The 18310-nt window shown below is 44.5% G+C and overlaps 1 protein-coding gene across 4 annotated transcripts in view; it reads right to left on the bottom strand.

The window, feature by feature from the left end:
- Daam1 (dishevelled associated activator of morphogenesis 1) overlaps positions 1 to 18310 on the bottom strand; it is a 158230-nt gene that overhangs the window by 54008 nt on the left and 85912 nt on the right. The window lies entirely within an intron of this gene.

The raw sequence follows: 18310 nt of genomic DNA, 5'->3' as shown, positions 1-18310 counted from the left end.
GGAAAGGGAAAGGGAAAGGGAAAGGGAAAGGGAAAGGGAAAGGGAAAGGGAAAGGAAAGGAAATAGAGTGTGTCTCTGCTAAAAAGAACTGAAACCCAAACCTACTTCAGCTAGATGTGTCTCACAACCCAGGTGACCTTGAGCCAAAACAGCTGGGGCATCTGTGGATGGAGTTCACTGACACGCCTAACCTGGACCTCTCTGTCAGCTGTAGTCTCTGCTGCAGACACAGCAAGCTCAGCCAGGAGGCACGCTGTGCTTGGCTTCCACAATCTCGGCACACCTTTGTGCTGAGAGAGGTACTCCTGTAACCAGGACTTTCCATTAAGAGAGCACCCCGATATAATGGGTCACCCAAGGAGAAGACACTGCCATGTACACACAACGGCTGTCTGATGCCCAAGGAGTTACTGCTCTACTGCTGGCTTCAGTTTTTTAGTTTCAGCACCCCATCCATCCATCCATCCATCCATCCATCCATCCATCCATCCAAACATTCATGCATTGGGCTTTGGAAGAGTGATTTCTAGGAGGAGCTTTTAATTTTAGGCTTAGACCTTATCTCTGAAAATCCCTCCCTTTCTCCCTCTTTCTGTAACCCAGGCTTGTCTCAACTATAGAACTGTAGAGTGATCCTCCTGATTCAGATTTCTAAGTGCTGAGGTTATAGCTATGAGCCACCATTATTCACCCTACAAACACACACCACTGTCTCTAGGCAGATACTTCCAAGTGGGCCTACTTAGGTGTGATCAAAGAAATATAGTTCAAAACTATTTTCAAAAGCTGGGCGTGGTGGTGCACACCTTTAATCCCAGCACTCAGGAGGCAGAGGCAGGCGGATTTCTGAATTTGAGGACAGCCTGATCTACAGAGTGAGTTCCAGGACAGCCAGGGCTATACAAAGAAACCCTGTCTCGAAAAACCAAACCAACCAAACAACCAAACAAAAAACTATTTTCAAGCAGTCATAACACAAAGGAAAACGGCTGTTTACAGGGCCACCCGAGTGGGCAGCAAGGGGCACAGAGCTGAGTGATGAGGGCCACGGGTACAGCAGTGGCTTTGAAGTTGGGCAGGATTACACTCTTGTGATTTAAAAACATTCAGAAAGCCTGATGAGTTTTAAGAACGGCTCTTGGTTATAATTTAACACATTAATAAAAGAGCTAGAGTGGCAGAATAAATGCTGAACCCAGCTCTCCTCTTAAAAGGAGCATTAAAATTAGCAAAAGCCTGCTGCTACTAATGTATTTAACAAGCCAAAACCCTCAGTGATATTCAATGGTATTTGAACCTATAAAATGAAATAGAAGGTGCCAGATCTTTCTATTCTCCCCAAACCAGGGCAAATTTCCAAAGCAAACAAAACCAAGTCCTATGTCCAAGGTTCCACAAAAGCCTATCTGTTGTAAGCTCCACAGTCCTGGATACAAAACAGAGATTATTTTAGAAACTGAAGACTAGTGCATAGAAGGAAGACTTTGTACTTTGAAATGTTTGAATAATACTAACAGTTAAGAGTAGACATTGTAGTCAAATGGGGCTCCTTTCACTTCTGGTGCCTCGGTGCTGAGAAAATTACACGTGCCACATGTATGAATGCACTGGTTGATTCTGCTCTGGGAGTAGTAGGCAGCGGGATTCTTGGAGCTCTTCCCTTTTGCAATGCACCTCTGACTGCCTGTGGAGTCCTGGTCCTTACACACAGAAGGATGCAGCAGTTCCGGATGGAATGCAAGTCTGAGTCTGTGCTCTAGCGTGAGTGAATGTTAAAGTCTACAGTTCTCACTGAGGAGTCAGAAAGCAAGCAAGTAGCTCTTCTGGGTGGGAGTTGGAAGGAAGAGGGTGAACATCCTATAAAAAACCCAGGCCACTGAGACATGCCAAGGAGAAGACACTTCTAAGTTGTATAGACTTCCTGACAGCATGTGTGTCCCTGCTAAAGAGAAAAGTATGTCCTGTGCCTCTGACATTATCCTCTTGGCCACCTATCTCAGTTCTAGTTCCTTCTTCTAGGGAAGAAGCAGGTATGGTCAAGGCTGTTTAGCTGCAGCATGTGGAACGAAACCAACAGCAACACTGAGCACATCAAGCACTCAACTAAACCTATTTTCGCTGCCTTATTCTCCAATCCTGTTACAACATTTCTCTAAGCAAGAATATTAACTTACTATATTGTCTGTGAAAAGGAGAGGTGTTTTGTTTTGTTTTTCTCTTAAGATGTAGTGAGGTATGGTAGATAAAATTTATAATCCTAGCACTTGGGAGACTGAAGCAAGTAGATCATAAGTTTGAAGCCAATCTGGGCACTGTAGCAAAATCTATCTAGAAAACAAAATAAGGTCCCCAAGACAGGTCATAGTTCATGACACTGAGAAGTTGCCCTAAGTAAATACAAATCCTGGATTCATATTAGATGTTCTTTTTAGTCTACTCAGAGAAAGGACAATTCACATTAAAATCTACTTTTGTGTCCTAGTCAGCTTCAAATGTCAACTCAACACAATCTAGAAATAATCACCGTAGAATCTCAGTTGAGGAATTCTTTAGATCTAACTGGCCCATGGAACATCTCTGGGGGACTGCCTTGGCTGCTGACTGATTGAGGATGACCCTGGCCACTGTGGGTAGTGCATTTCCTGAGCACGTGGTCCTAGGCTGTACAAGGAAACAGCTGAGGATGTGCCATCAGGCAGCACTCATCTGTGTTTCCTGCTTACCTCTGTGTGACAACTAACATTATATTTTAAGTTTAAATTACTGTGTTTAAGAGATCTATAAAACAAGAAGGCATCTAACCTATAAGCCCCATGTGCGCAGGGACTGACAATGTCCTGGAATTCTGGGGGTTGCTGTGCATGGAAGATAACCAACCTTGTGCCTTTGCTTCTGTGTACAAGCTTGGTTGCCCTCAATGGCACAGGGTATGTCTGCTTGATTACACGTAGGCAGGAAGTATGCAGCCTTGTGGGTTTTTTCTTTATAAGCTCCTAAATAATATATATAATTCAGTACCATACTCTGATGAGCACCTCCAGTCTCTGGTATGGTCTTGGCCAGTATCTATGGTCCTAGCCAGCACTTAGTAAGTCCTTTTATTTATTAAAATTTATTCATGGTCATGGAGAATATTTGAAAAATTCCAGACCCATATGCCTCTTTGCCTGTGAAGTGAGTTACTTGGCCAGAGGTGACGCTCTGTGGATAGTGAGCAGGCCTCCCTACATGTTCCTGCCTTGACTACCCCTCATTGATTGACTGTAGTCTATAAATTGAAACGAGCCTTGTCCTCCCCAAAATTGTATTGTGACACAATGGCAGAATGAAAATAGGACCTTGGCTGCTTCTTGTAAATGCCACACACACACTTTAGTTTATGGGAATTATCTTTAGAAGGTCTACTAAATAATTAGAACAGAAACAAGTGTCTGAATTTATTAAATTCTCTAGTGTTTTTTTTGGTTTTTGAGAATATATATATATATATATATATATATATATATATATATCTGCATGCTACTGATTTTTAGATGGTATGATGGGTAGGCCACTAATTCAGCCATCTGAAGATGTAATTCTAGAGACTTCTTTTTTACTGACTCAGGTGACAGTTTGGGTAAGTGTGAATATATCTGGTGTTGTTTTCCTTTTCTCAAAAACAGAAGAGAGGTCAGAATGTTTCTGACGTTCCTACAAGCTCTAAGAGTCCAACAGTGAGATATCACGGGGGCACAACCTCTACTGTACTTAATTCCAAGGCTCAACTTCTAACGTCAATAACTTGTAAAAATTTACATTGTCCAGTGATTCATTGTCAACCTTCAGCCCAACTGTGTCACTCAGTAGCCACCCACATCTGTGCTGTCTTGTCATTTAATACAATCCCTCCTGTTTGTTAGGAGGCCTTCAGAGATAGATAGCAGGACACTGATGATGGCTGAGACTTCCTGCTGGACAGAGCTCACCTTTGACACTTTGCCTTTAACTCCAGCCTGAAATGACTTGTTTAACCTCTTTTCCTTATTACCCTAAGTGTGTGTGTGTGTATAAAATCCAGATACCTTAGGGGGTAAAGATACTCTTTCTAAGCTCATGTCATCTCCAAATGGAACATTTTCATTAAAATCTCAGGTCAGTGTCAAGGATTCTTCCTCTAGTCTTTTTAAAATGCACAAGTGTCTTTGTTTTTTTCAACATCACTTTGCACAGGAGAATCATTTGGCATTGCTTCTTAGTCTCACTACCTCTGGGATAAGCACACAGTTACATCTCAGACTTGTCCCTCACCAGCACCTCCAACTTGACCGTGTTCTAGACATGGAGGTGAAGCACCCATCACTTGCTCACTGTGAGGTTTTCTGTGTGTCTTTAGTTTCACATGACTGCCTCACAACAGTGTCATTGTGAGCACACAGAAACACAAATCCAATACAAACCAGAGCCCTGGAGAAAGTGCACACAGCACAAGTTCAATAGGTGTGAGCTATGATGAACATACTGACACTGTCTCTAACAGGAGCCATGCTTAGTGCTTAGTGCTGAGCCTGAAAAAAAGAGGATCAAGCAAGTACATTTTGACAGTAGCCATTTAAATATAAGAAGCATAGTAGCCTTTGGAATGGAGTTAAATATGTTTTCAGAAATGTAGTCCATTCTGTTCACTCGCAATTATATGGGTCTGTGTCATAAGATTTTTCATTGCATCGCCATATAGCAAATAATTAAGGGGGGGCAGATATATGGATAGGCAGAGGCATGAATATATTCCTTTGGTAGCAGCTGAAGTCTTTTATGTCTATAAATGGAATTCAAAGTAGAATCACAAAAGGAAGTTTTTAAGTATATGTAAATTTGTTTGAAATTATTATAGGATCCTTTAGGAAGATTGTTTCACAAATGATAGAATACAAATTAAATATTAGAATTTTCTCTAATGTAAGATATTCTTACTAAGGCCCAGAGTAGGCTTTACACAAGGATAACCAGTTGTGAATGGCATGGTCTACAGTTGTTTGCCAGGACACTAATCACAAGCTGAAGCAACATTTACTCAGCCAATTAAAGCCATGAGGCTGCAAGTTAGCTGTCAAAGCCATAGGTTCTTAGATAATATATGTAAAGGAAAAAAGACACACTTTCCCCTGCCTAGAGTGGCTAAAACATCCTGCAATGTGCAATGCTATGATTGTGTCAACAAGAGTGGAATAGGTTAACGTTTAATCGAGAGATGCAACTCAAAGGACGTGTCAGAGTAGTTGAAGGACATTTTATTCCAATGGTTTCCATTGTATAGGAAAAGCAACTAAAAACAACACAATCTATTCTTTGTGTAAGGGAAATGCCATTAGAAAACATATAGGATTAAGAAATCCCCTTATTTAATGAATAGCCACCTTCTTGCATGAAATTGTAATTATATTTTCTAATTTCATGAACCTAGTTCTTCAGACTAATAAATATAGTGAATGCTAAGTAATCCATTTTGTGTCTAGAACTTTTAACAGAAAAAATGGACAGAAAAGGACAGATGGATTGAGATTACTCTATTAGTCTGCCTCCATGATTCAGGAGTCCGAGAAAACTCAAATGAATGACAAAGAGTTGGCGACAGTGTTGAGACCAGGACCAGTGAGCAGATGGCAATGGGGATACACTTGGTAGGTGCAAGGTCTTGACAGTAACTTTGTAGCCTGTCTCTTCCATCATCAATGAGTATCAATGACACCTTATCAGAACACGCCAGCATGTGGGCAACCAGCAGGCAAAGGGTCAGCAAATTGCTTTAAAAGGCCTGATAGGTGTATCTCAGGCTATGCACAGGACATAGTCACTGCTGCTCATCTGCCACACTGTGAGAGGAAAGCAGCCATAGCAGAAACATACACAAATGGGAACTGCCATGTTCAGTAATAGCTTATTTACATGAGCAGGTGACTCGACAGAGCACACTAGTATTAGTGTGTTGACATCTGTGCTGGCCGGGACCTGACCCAGCTTTCAAAAAAGCACATCAAAAGCCTAACATGGTCAGCGATTACTTTCCATGCTTTCTCCTCTCCCTGACACTACTTTACCTCTGCAATGTCTGCTGTAACTTAGGCTTGATTAACTCACAGAGCGTTGGAACCCTGTCTGGTAACCTCAACATTCTCTAGAGAAGCAGTAGCTACATGCATGTAACGTCTACCCCACACCAAACTCATCCATTCCCTGAAAAAGCTCCATCCTACTTTGACAAATGGTATAGTAGTAGCTTCTGGCACCCACGGCTCACAGAACATCTTAGAAAAGGACCACAGAAAGGCTGTAAGAGCTAGAGGACCAGAACGTCTGGTATGAGATTGCTTCCAAGAAATGACAGGGAGACCAAATGCATGATTCCACAACAATATGGCTGCCCAAAAAAGACCTGAACAATGCAAGTACCAATAGATATGCTACCAGGGTCGGTAGAAGTCTCATCATACCCCGTCCTTAGACAGAGAAGTACAGGCAACTGGTGATTGCTGCAACATGGAGAATGAGGTTTTTTCTAGGACTTTCTTAGTTACTCGTCTATTGCTGTGAAGAGACACAATTTATAAATGAAAGCATTTAATTGGGGGTTTGCTTACAGTTTCAGGGGTTTAGTCAGTCCCTGACCATCTTGGCAACAGACAGGTAGGTGTGGTGCTGAAGCAACAGCTGAGGGCTTACATCTAATCCACAGAGAGAACACATTGGACTTGGTGTGAGCTTTTCAACCCTCATGACCCTCGTCCAGGGATACACTTCCTCCAACAAGACCACTTTCCAATGCTTTCTAAAAAGCTCATCGTTGGAAATCAAACATTCAAATATACAGCCCAAGGGGACCATTCTCATTCAAACCACCACAAGGGATGAATCCCATAGCTGGTTAGCCAATATCAAGTGGTCAGTCCTGAAATCATATACACACAAGCACTAAATGGTCGTAGCAGGTTGTACTTATATATTTATGCAATACTCGCGTTTGTATGTATGCATGTATGTATGCATGTCTGTATACATGTATTTGCAACCATAATAAGCAAGAAAAGGAGCCATCAATTTGAGAAAGAATGAAGGGGGAGGACAGAAGAGATGGAGGGAGAAAATGATGCAATTATAGTTTAATTAAAATTACAAAAAATAAAAACACACTTTATAGAAAAATAAACCCAATTTAGAACATAGTATAACACATTAGCTCCCTTACATTCTTATATATATCCCTAATCCTTCCTATTTACTCTTTTTTATTGAGAAGACGACTAAGAGGTTCCCAAAGCTGGGCTCCCTGGACTGTTGGTTCCTTTGGTTCTCACAACACCTGCCTTCAACTCCTAGCCATGAACAAAATGGACACTCTATATGAAGCTTGCCGAGGGCAGGCAGTCAACTTCAGGAAATCATCTCTCCACTGTCACATTACAAGGCGCTCATGTGGTCATGCTACTGCCAATGTTAGTATATTTTTTGACCACTGCCATAATTACACATCAAGTACATCTGTTACCAAAATCCGGTTGGACCCACGCACAGGATGATTACAGAACAGTGGCTTCACCATCTGCCAGGAAGCCCAGTACCTCCTCAGCCTCAGAACATCAGTCATTCTTCTGAAGAGTCGGGATGACTTGTAAAGACAATGACTTTCAGAATGCTATCAAATGTCTGCATGCTTTTAAAGAAAGCCATACAGAATTATATGGATGGTCTTTGACCCTAAAGACCCCCTAATGGAGTTCCCTCTCACTGGGAACCACCAAGACAGCTCAGTGGTTAAGAGTGCTTCCTGCTATTTCAGGGGACCTGAGTTTGGTTCTCAGCATCCATGTCAGGCTGCTCACATGTGGTCTATACACAAACACACACAATTGCTATCATCAACAGTACCTATTGCATATCAATTCTAATAATCCCATGTAATCAGCTCCATGTTTTCAATAAGCCCCTCTGTTTATGAACACCTTTTCTAAGTTCAAAACCCTAACTGGAATCTTACCTGAAGCCCACTGGGAAGGAACCCTTGACGCTTCCATGACACTGATCTTTCCTATACACCCTGACCTTTACTCTGGTAAACCTCATGAGAAAGTCACACTGCTATTACTTTTTAGCTAACTAGAAAAGCAGTAAGACCACCCCACCCCAACCCACCCCACCCCACCCCACTCCCAAGAGATCTAGTCACTGTGAGCAGCAACAACACAAAGCAAGGTACCTATATTTCTCACATAGCTCGAGTGCCCTGTGCCCTGTCCTCTCCGGGTTCCTGACCAAGCCCCAGCTGACTGCACCAAGTGGAGAGCTCCTGAGTCCCAAGTTGCTGAATTCAGTGGGGAAACATTTCAGGCTGGCAGAGCTAACAACACAGCTCCAACCCTGACCTAAAACCAAGAGTAGAGACTTTACAGTCTATTTCCCAGGCTGTGAGACACTAGCTTTATTTATTTTCACAGGTCATTTCTTTGGCAAAGCCCTGCAGCGCGTGGAATATAGCCGAAACCTGAAAGGCTCCATAGGTTCAAGTTCAACATCTGAACTTAATTTTGGATGGCAATCCCCTCTCATTTTCATGACAAAGAAAAAGAAACATTGTGGGAACAGTATTTTCAGAAGTGATGCAGGTCCATACTCCCCTATGACACTACGGTGTGCAATAATACAGAACAAATGTCTTCAGTAAGCTTGTGAAAGTCAGTTTTGACACATATGTCACCACGGAGTGCCACAGACCCAGGTAGAACATGGTCCAGTCGGAAGTTAACATGCTCGGGCACTGAGCCCTATGTAGCGTGGAAGTGCAGGCAGAGGTGTCTCTGGCCTTTGCAGCTTCACATCTTGGTACCACACTTACTGCTACTTGACCAGCTTTCAAGAGGCTGTCAAGCAGGCTCTGGCATCCTGTAAGTTGCTCTTGGGAAAATAGGGTGTTTATGACTTGCAATATAAAGCTTAACATGCACTAAAAGGAGAGGACCCTTTGGAAACGGTAATTAAATTAAGAAGAAAACCTGGGCAATGGTGAGCATATAAAGGCATATTTCACTCAGGGAGGGCCCTGGGAATAGCCTTCGCGGGTGGCTCCCTGACATACTACTGCAGTAATGACATTTGGGGGTGGGGGAACAGAGATATAAAAAAAGCCCCTGTTGAAAGATATGACTTTGTCGTTATCATCCATACGAGTGAATGGAGAAGCACGTCGTACAAATGGAGGAAACAAAATGCCTTTCCTTCTCAGCAGGGCAGACCCTAAGTGCACAGTCAACGCTGTTCTGCACTGTGCAGAAGGGCAGGGAGTGCTGAACTGTAACTGGCGGGTGGAATCACTCAGTGCAGTCCTTTCAGCGATCCGGAACTAGTTCCCCAAATCACTAGGCTCTTGCAGAGGGAGGAGTTTGGGGAGCCCTAATTAAAGTGACAAAACCTAATTCATTGGGAAGCACAGACTTCTTCCTACCTTCCAGAGAAAGGACTCAACAGCAGCAGGTGTGCCTGACCCCTGGGCAAAACAAAAGAAACACAGGAAAGAGCTTTCCTTTTCCTCCATCTTCCTAAAGGCCCACTTCCTTGCATTGATGTCGTTCATGCATATACTTCCTGGAGCTGGTGAGTCAGGCTGGCTTTGAGCAGTCTGTCTTGGAATGTGGGGGCCAGGGCATTGAGCCTATAGAGAACCAGGGAGAGGCCAAGTGAAAAGCATCGAGTATCCTATATAAATCTGATTATTAGAGACTGGAAAAGCTCGTAGGTTAGAGATAGTTACATATGCCAAGTTCCCCCAACACTCACTTTAGGTGCTGCCAATCAATTTCCTCTCTATTTCTTATTGAGACCGTTCATCTTTACTGGATCCTTCTGCAAGTGCTTCAGGCTTCTATCTCCAGTTACTCAATGTCAGCAATCAAGATACACTCCCTCACCCCTTACACTTGACCTTGTTGGTTAGCCATTCATCTATAGTATTAAGTATTAATACTGTACATAGTATACAGTATTGAGGAATTCCACGAAAGGGTGTGCACTGGTCTGGCATGTTTCATATGCTGCATGAGCCTTGGGGGTTCGGGGTTCGTCAGGGTGGTAACCAGAACTGACAGATACTTGTGGCTTCTCAGATATAAGACATAGTGGTGTCCCTTTCTGTAAAGCTACAGCTGTCACTAAGACCATTTGTTCATATTTCCCACCCGAACACATTCTGGGTTCTACAGGTTACCCCAGCAGTTTGTTCTAATGCCTGGTGAAATCCCAGACCTGCAGTCTGCAAAAATTTAGGAATGAAAGTGAAGTATGCACATGTACTTCAATGCACATGGGTGAGATGGTTCCCAAATGCCCGCAAGTCACACTTTGAATGCTGTTCCTTGATAACCCTGCCTTTAATTATTTTTTGGCACAGAGAGAGGAATCGATGGCCCAGTCAGGGCGTCCAGCCTCTGCAACTGACACACTGTCGACTCTGATTGGTACCAGTGCTGTCACAGGAACCTGCTTAAGAGTTAATGACCTGGAGTACAAAGATAGCTGTTGTGTGGCCGCTGAGAATAACTGTTCTCTCTGGGGTTCCATCCAAACTCAAAGTTCCAAGTCTCTTCCGGTGCTGGGAGCTGAGGCAGGAGCAGTCTTTCCTTTGTAGGGCCATGAGGCAACAGGTGCGGCGGGAAAGCTAGGCAGCTGCTTCTCTAGACCATCACGGGAAGCCATCCCATTACCCCACAAAACTTGTCAGCGCTATAGCCCTTAGTTCTGTTACTGTTTGAATGGTTGCTAGCAAACAGATACGGGGCTCCCATCCTCTTCCAGATGGTGCTCTCTACCTAAGGGGGAAGTGTGACCCAGAGGAAAGCACTGCCACTTGCTGAAGAGATGTATCGGGAAGCACAAGGGAGAGACAGAATCTACAATGGAGACGGGTGCCTGTTCCTGGATTTATAATTTAGTGTGAACAAAGTATCTATAGACTGTAGAATCAACAACCTCCAAACCTGGGGGTCAAGTTGTCAAAGCGAGAAGCTTAGCATTCAGACATAGGAGACGACTTCTTTTCCTTTCCTTCCTAAGACAGGGACTCAGGTATCCCAGCCTGGTCTCGGATTCACTACTTAGCTGAGCATGACCTTGAACTTCTTGACTTGGACCCCTTCTTAGGCGACCTTAACCCATCTCCTCAACCCCCATCTCCATTCCGCTTTCCTAGAAAATCACTATATTGATGTTGAACTTAAGTGAATACACCCTTTCAACATAGTACACAACACAGAACACTTCGGCCCTGGACTCCTGTGTGCGTCCACCTTAGTAGCTGGGACTATACATGTGCACCACTGTAATTCTCCTGCTTCTACCCCTCAGCACTGGGGTTCGAGGTGTATACCACTACATTTGGTTTATGGGTACTAGGGATTGGACCCAGGGCTTGGTGTATGCCAGGCAAGCTTCTACCACCTCTGAGAAACATCCCAGCCCAACCCCTCCACTCTTGAAAATCCAGAAGAGTCGAAGAGGAGGAGAAGGAGGAGAAGGAGGAGAAGGAGGAGGAGGAGGAGGAGGAGGAGGAGAAGGAGGAGAAGGAGAAGGAGGAGGAGGAGGAGGAGAAGGAGGAGGAGGAGGAGAAAAAGAAAGAGAAAAGGCTTTTGACACTTTTGTAAAGAGATGGTTAAGATGAAGACTCTGGCTTTAGTTAGAAGAAGGAAGAGCAGTGTCTGGTCGACAGCTATGCTGTGTGTGCACATGCAGATTTGGCACCAGTGTGTTGGTCACCATGGAGGGACCCCAGGCCTCAGCAAGAGCTTGCTAAAGATGGAAGCACCATTTGCCTGAGTAGGGACCTGAGGGCACAGGAGGTCTAGAGGGTGGAGGAGAGCAACAACACTGTGTAGCTTCTGCTGTAGCCAAAGCAAAGAAACAATCCCAATTATCCATTTTTATATACTTGTAATATCTCATATAGCTTCATGGGTAATTGGATGGAATGCTTTTTGTTTCCTGAACCTTGGGTTTTTGTTTCCAAAGAGCATTGTCTTTTCTCCTGATTTTAATTGCACTTGGCCTGGGAGACACATGGGGTACGTAAAGCACTTGAAGGACTTCTTCCGCAACAGAAACATGCAGACTGCTGGTCAGTGCTGGACAGGCCGTGCAATTCCCTCCCCTGCCCTGCCCTCCCCTAAAGCAGAACTGCCTCTCAGGTGGTTGGTGAGTCACACACTCACTGTGGAGGTGCAAATTTGTGACTTGAGTAGAAAGCTATCAGACAGTTATTAACTTTCTTTTTTACAGTGATTTTTGGAGAATGCAGATTTATCAAAAGTTAGAAAGCCTGCTCTGGTGATGGGGTTGAGAGTGTAACAATATCTGTGTGTGCAAATGTGCAAACCATGCTTTCATCCTGTCCAGCCAGCAGGAAAGCCTGCTCTGTTAGCTGCGGACGGAATTCTGCAGAATGGAGGACTGAATTTTAATGTCATGACTTTGAACAAAGTCTGTAGCAGAGCGAGGTGCTATGCATCTGGCTCCCACTGACCATGTAAGTTGGTTAGTTACATGTAAGTTACTTACACAATCAATACACACACACACTCACACACATCCACATACACTCTCACACACTCATACATACTCCCATACAGTCATATACACTCACACACTGTGGTCTGGTCTCAAACCTCCCACAGAGAACTAAGGAGATGAGAAAGGACTCTGAAGCTTCAGGAAGCAAACAATGCCAGGGTTGTCATGACAACAAGTATTATTTGCATTTTGAGTACACACTTTTTCTCCTAATTTTAATAGACTATGCCATGCCATTGTGATATATAAATAGGCTACATGACCTGCATAGTTCCTGGTTGGATTCTGACAGACAATGCACAGGACAGCTATTCATGCAGGAGCTGAGGCAGTGTCACCATGCTTCTGGAGGTTTTTTAAATTTTTTTTTGTTTTTGTTTTTCTTTTTGCAGAATTATTCTCCCTTTATTTTTGGAGAAGTTTGATCAGATATAATAACACTGATTCCAAGCAAGGACAGGGGGCATCACCCCTGAAGCAACCAGTATTGTGTGGCCCAAGGTGCCACTCCATTCCCAGACCTGGGTTCCCCCTCGGTTTCAGTTAAATAGAGGAAGATCTGCCCAGGGTCACTTGGGAAGAGGGTCTGCCTCCTGTACCCACCTCCTCCAAGTAGAGGTGTTTGAGCACAAGCTATTTACAGTATTCACATCCACTGTAGCCCAGCAAACCAAAGCAAATACTACAAGTGGTCCTTCCCCAAGGGGAGGCCAGAGAGGCTATGAATGTGTGTGTGTGTGTGGGAGGGGGGAGATGGGTGTCTGAGTGTGTCAGCACACGGATGTGGCTGAAAACAGGTTCTGGAGTTCTTACACTCTGTGGTTTACCCGGTGACTCTCTGGGCTGTTGTGGGGCAGCAGCAAGTCAGCAACTGTCCTAGAGACCTTTCCTGGGTCTTTTCATCATGTTTTTAGGCCACACACGAGAGTGTCAGTAGAACCTCCACACTAATATCCCAGGCAGTGAGGCAGATACAGCTGTCAGTCTGCACTTCACACCCATTCCCTTCCCTGCTGCCCACGGATGCGTAGCTTCACCACCTGATGCAAAGACAGAGCCTTGTGCTGGGCAGTGGTGGCACACGCCTTTAATCCCAGCAGGATTAAAGGAGGCAGAGGCTGTCGGATTTCTGAGTTTGAGGCCAGCCTGGTCTACAGAGTGAGTTCCAGGACAGCCAGGGCTACACAGAGAAACCCTGTCTCGAAACACACACACACACACAGGCAGAGCCTTGCAAAGAACTTCCTCAGCTTCTAGGGCAGCTTAGGAAGAGTTCCCCCATTACAAATGCAAAAGACTGACAAACCATAACTTCCTATGGGTTCTGTTTCTCTCACTGAAAACTGACTGATTCAAAACTGTTATGTATATTTTTCAAACAAAGTAATTTTGTTTTTAAGACTAAAGATAAAGATATTTCAAGGTAATGTAGAGAGTAATGAACTATGGAAAAATTAAGAAACATATATGAAAGAAAAAATATATCAAAGTGAATCTCCCAGAATCTTCCCTAGAAAGCTGCCTGTCCACATGTCGGTCTACATACCCCTACAGACTTGTGATCATTGTAATTCCGTGGCGTTAGAGCTTGTTTCTTAACGTGACATTAAGTGCTGAGAGCTTTCTAGTGTCACTTAAATGTCTTGATGCACTGGACTGCTTTCAGAGACACTGCAGAGAACATCGTCACCACTAACTCTCCCTGCTTCTTGGAGCACTTCCTGGAAGAGGAACGTTCCAGGCTCTGCAGACACATTCATGACCAAAGAGCTGTAGGTGTTTCTGAGGCCCATCAGGATCTCAGAATCAGGGTCTTATTTAAGCTTCATATCCAGCAGCAAGGCTAGAGAGAAAGCCAGTGACACATTGTGTACCTGCCCTGCTATGTCACTCAGCCCCTGAAGCATGCAGAGGAAGGTAGACCCTGCGGAAGGAACAGGCTGTCCAGGTGAGTGGTAGTGGGAGGACTTGGGGTAGCCCCTCTTTATTGGAACACTGGAAGGCTTCATCCAAATCACACCTGTATTCAAGTTCCCACCTCATTTGAAGCCTCTTAAAGCTCTCCTAACAGGCTGTATCTGATCAGACATAATCAGAGAGAGTGAACAGTTTAAATGAGTAGTTAAATAGCCTCAAGAGGAGCGAAAAGGAAAGTACCAATCGGGAGTTGTGGATGGGGGGGAAGGGTAACAGTCATGAGAACACAGCTCAGACACTGAAAGGGACCTATTTCTCGATGAAGGATGTAAGCATGATGTCAACCCTCTGGGCAAAACCATAGTGGGAAGTCACTGGAGTCACAGCCACGGAGGTGGGTCTTTCTTTTCTGTGCTCTACAGCCTGTCAGCTTTCTGTTCTGTGGAGCTTAAGACAAGACAAGATGACAATTGTTTGGTTTATTTGCTTCTCCCAAACCCATTTTCCTCTAGGAAATCTGACATTTTTGTCTAATCACCCCCGGAATCTTGCTGATTCTTCCTAGAGCAGACACTGTACTTTAGCTAATTACACACCAACCTGGTCTTCACCAATACATTGCTTCACTGAGTCAAACACCAGGCCCCTAGAGCCTGTCATTTCTTACTGCTTTGCCGCTGGGGAGTCTCTACACAGAACACACAGACACAGGACAGACAGTCCTGAAGCCTGCAGAGTCTGGGGAGGCTTCTGGCTGGATGCTACTGTGCCCCTCATGGACTCTTTAAGACGTGAGAGCAGGGAAGGGCAGGCTGGTTGTTTCTAACCAGGATGGCTTTTACCACTTTCTTTATCACTTTCCAACACAGACCAAAGTTAAGCATCACAGGTTGAAAATTCAATGGCTTGCAAATCAAGCACTTGTAATGAACTTCTGAAACTGGGCAAAAGCAGCCGGCTAGCCTGACAGGTTGAGGTTATTTTGCTGGTTCCCTTTCACAAATCCTGACATCTAGTACAGTGGATACTTGAAGAGGCAATGCTCAGTCTACTGCATGGTGAAGCAAACGAACAAAAAGAAAGAAAACAGCATCCCACCCTTTTCAATACTCCAGTCCAGGGCAACAGCCTGTGGTTAGGGCAGGGTACCAGCTACAGAACAGTAGCTCATCTGACGTCCTTCTTAGCTGGCTTGATTGACAGCTGTGCAGGAAAGGGAGGGCTCCTTTTGTCTTTAATTCCACGACCTCAGCATATGTATCCCCTACGTCCTAGTTTGATATAATCACCCCCACCCTTCTGCACTTCAAATGCTGGCTGCCCTAAATCTCCAGGAGCTGAAAGGACAGCAACCCTTCAGCCCTCAAGCAACACAGCTTTCATCAAGGGCTCCTACTGAAAGGAACTCCAAAGAAGCTGGGGTTTGATCTGATCAGCATAAACAAACCAAATTGGGGGGGGGGCGCACTAGTCAAATTCCCTTCCCTTACATGGCCTGAAAATGTACTCAGGACCAGATTAGCAATATACAGAGATCAAAATGGCTGAACCATGGCCAGGATGGAGAAGTTCCCAGACTCATTTAACTGCGCCAGATTAAGGTCAAGTGTGCACACAAACACACAGACACATGTGCACACACACACATAAACGCAAAAATGCGGCAGGGGAGGAGGGCACTGGAAATTCATCTTTCCCAGAGCGGCTCAACCAGATACACAGAAATGCAACAGGAAGACTCAGCTCATGAGATTTGAGGCTTTAGAAACCAGAAGCAAAGCAGGCAAGATTAGGCACACGTGTGAAAGGCTGATCTCTCCCTTGATAGCTGCAGTCTCTGCAGCAGAGTATCTCAGCCCCCGTTGTTAGCTTTGCAGACTCAAGCACTGCCTAGATACTCAGGACCGGATAAATGACAGTAAGGACAGAAGCACAAGATCATTCCTCTGCATGCAGTCACTATGATGCAGTGAGCGGCACGGCACTGTCACCTCTGCAGAACTACTCCCTACTGTTCCCAGGACTTACAACTCATGTGAACAACAAATAAACACAGCCTGGCCAGATGCTTTTCATGGTCAGATGGTTCACTGTTCTAAAAGCTTCAGTCTAAAATCCAAAGATTGTTAACAGATGCAATTTCTGGCTAGAGACTGGGAAAAACCTCATTTAGACAAAAAGGCTATGTTGTGATTGGAGCTAAAAAGGGAATTACCTCTAAAGATAAGAACCACAAACATTTCCTATTTAAAATACCCCCAACTCCACCAACAGGGCCTTTTTTGGACCTTTCATGCCAGTTTAAGAATTTGACAATGGCAGCAAGGAAGAGAGATGTGTTTGGACCTCAGCAGGTCCACACCATCCATCCCTGACACTCCTAACATCAGTCAACTAGGCAAGATCCCGCTTCAGTGTTTTTTATCATTTTCACCCCAGAAATATTTTCACTGCTTTCAACCAGAGACTCAAATAGATACGTTTCCTAAATCACACAGTTGATAAGCAGAAGAACCATTGCTGGGATTCGATCTGGGGCTGGAAGGAGGAGAGAGGGCAGCTGGCTGAGATCTGCCTGCCCCGGGCTGTTCTAGCCTTGTTTGCATTTGTGACTTCTGTTCACTTCTGTGCAGAGGGCATGCTCTTCATAGCTCCTGTGGTCTGTTTCTATTGCCTGCCATGGGCCCCTTGCCCTATGGCTTCACTGTGTGGGTGAATGTCTGTGCTGCCCTGAGTTCTAATCTTGAAAGATGGAGATCTGAGGGAGCCATAGGTGCAGCTTGCCCTCAGCCTTAGAAATGGATGTGGCTTGGCTTATTGATGATAAACCTGGACTGAAACACCTGCGCTCCAAGGGTAATCATCTGTTTTAAGACAAAGGACGGTCTCCATGGAGCCCACGCTGAGACGTCACAAGCCATGAGGTGAACAGCACATGCCTCGCTGGTTAGGTTTCTATCACCAGAATTGTTTGTTAGATGCCTCTTAGTTTACTGCAGTGTACGAAAGCTCTAGTTTTAGGCCACAGGCACAATATTATTTTAACAATGGGGGAAATCCCAGTCAGGATGACCTGGAGTCGAGAGGCTACACCAGTGCCTGCCTCACAAGTGGAAGGTCTCAGGTTGGGATGTGGAGGCAAGGGAGTCCCTAGGCTTGCTGGCCTGACAGTTTAGCAGAATCAGCGAGCTCCAGTTTAGAGACAGACCTTCTCTCAGAAAACGAGATAAGAGTGACTGAGAAAGACACTAGATATACATGTACACACACACCTGTAGTTGATCAAGATGTATAAGCCCACGGGAGTCTCTATCTCTAAATAAATTGGTATCCCAACTGAGCTATGCCATTGCTTCTGGAGAAAACTAGAAGCACGTGTGAAAATCTACGCAGGGTGGCCAGGTTTGAGCAAGAAGAGGCCACATCTCACTATACAGACTCCATAGTTAGTGTCTCCATAGTCATATCCATGTTCCCATTAAAGGCCAAGCCCAACACACACACACACACACACACACACACACACACACACACACGAGAGAGACCTGCAGAGGGGTCTTATCAGACACTGATAAATGAACAGCCACTGTGAGCCTGAGGCCATCATTGTTCTCAAGTGTTGTCTTCTGTAATGCAAGGGCAGAAGTCTCCATGATAACTTTTACATGCAGTCAAGGATGCAATAAAATATGAGGAAAAAGAGAACGTTCCCTAGTAAGCTGTTCCCAGTTGTACTTCCTTTTCATCCTCTGGGACATATACTCAGACCTCATTTTGCAATGTTTCATAATTTAGAGGAAAAAAAAAA

Source organism: Mus caroli, chromosome 12 (assembly GCF_900094665.2).
Source record: "Mus caroli chromosome 12, CAROLI_EIJ_v1.1, whole genome shotgun sequence".
NCBI classification, from domain to species: Eukaryota; Metazoa; Chordata; class Mammalia; order Rodentia; family Muridae; genus Mus; species Mus caroli.
Note: the sequence above shows the minus strand (reverse complement) of the source record. Positions and strands in the feature narration are given on the sequence as shown.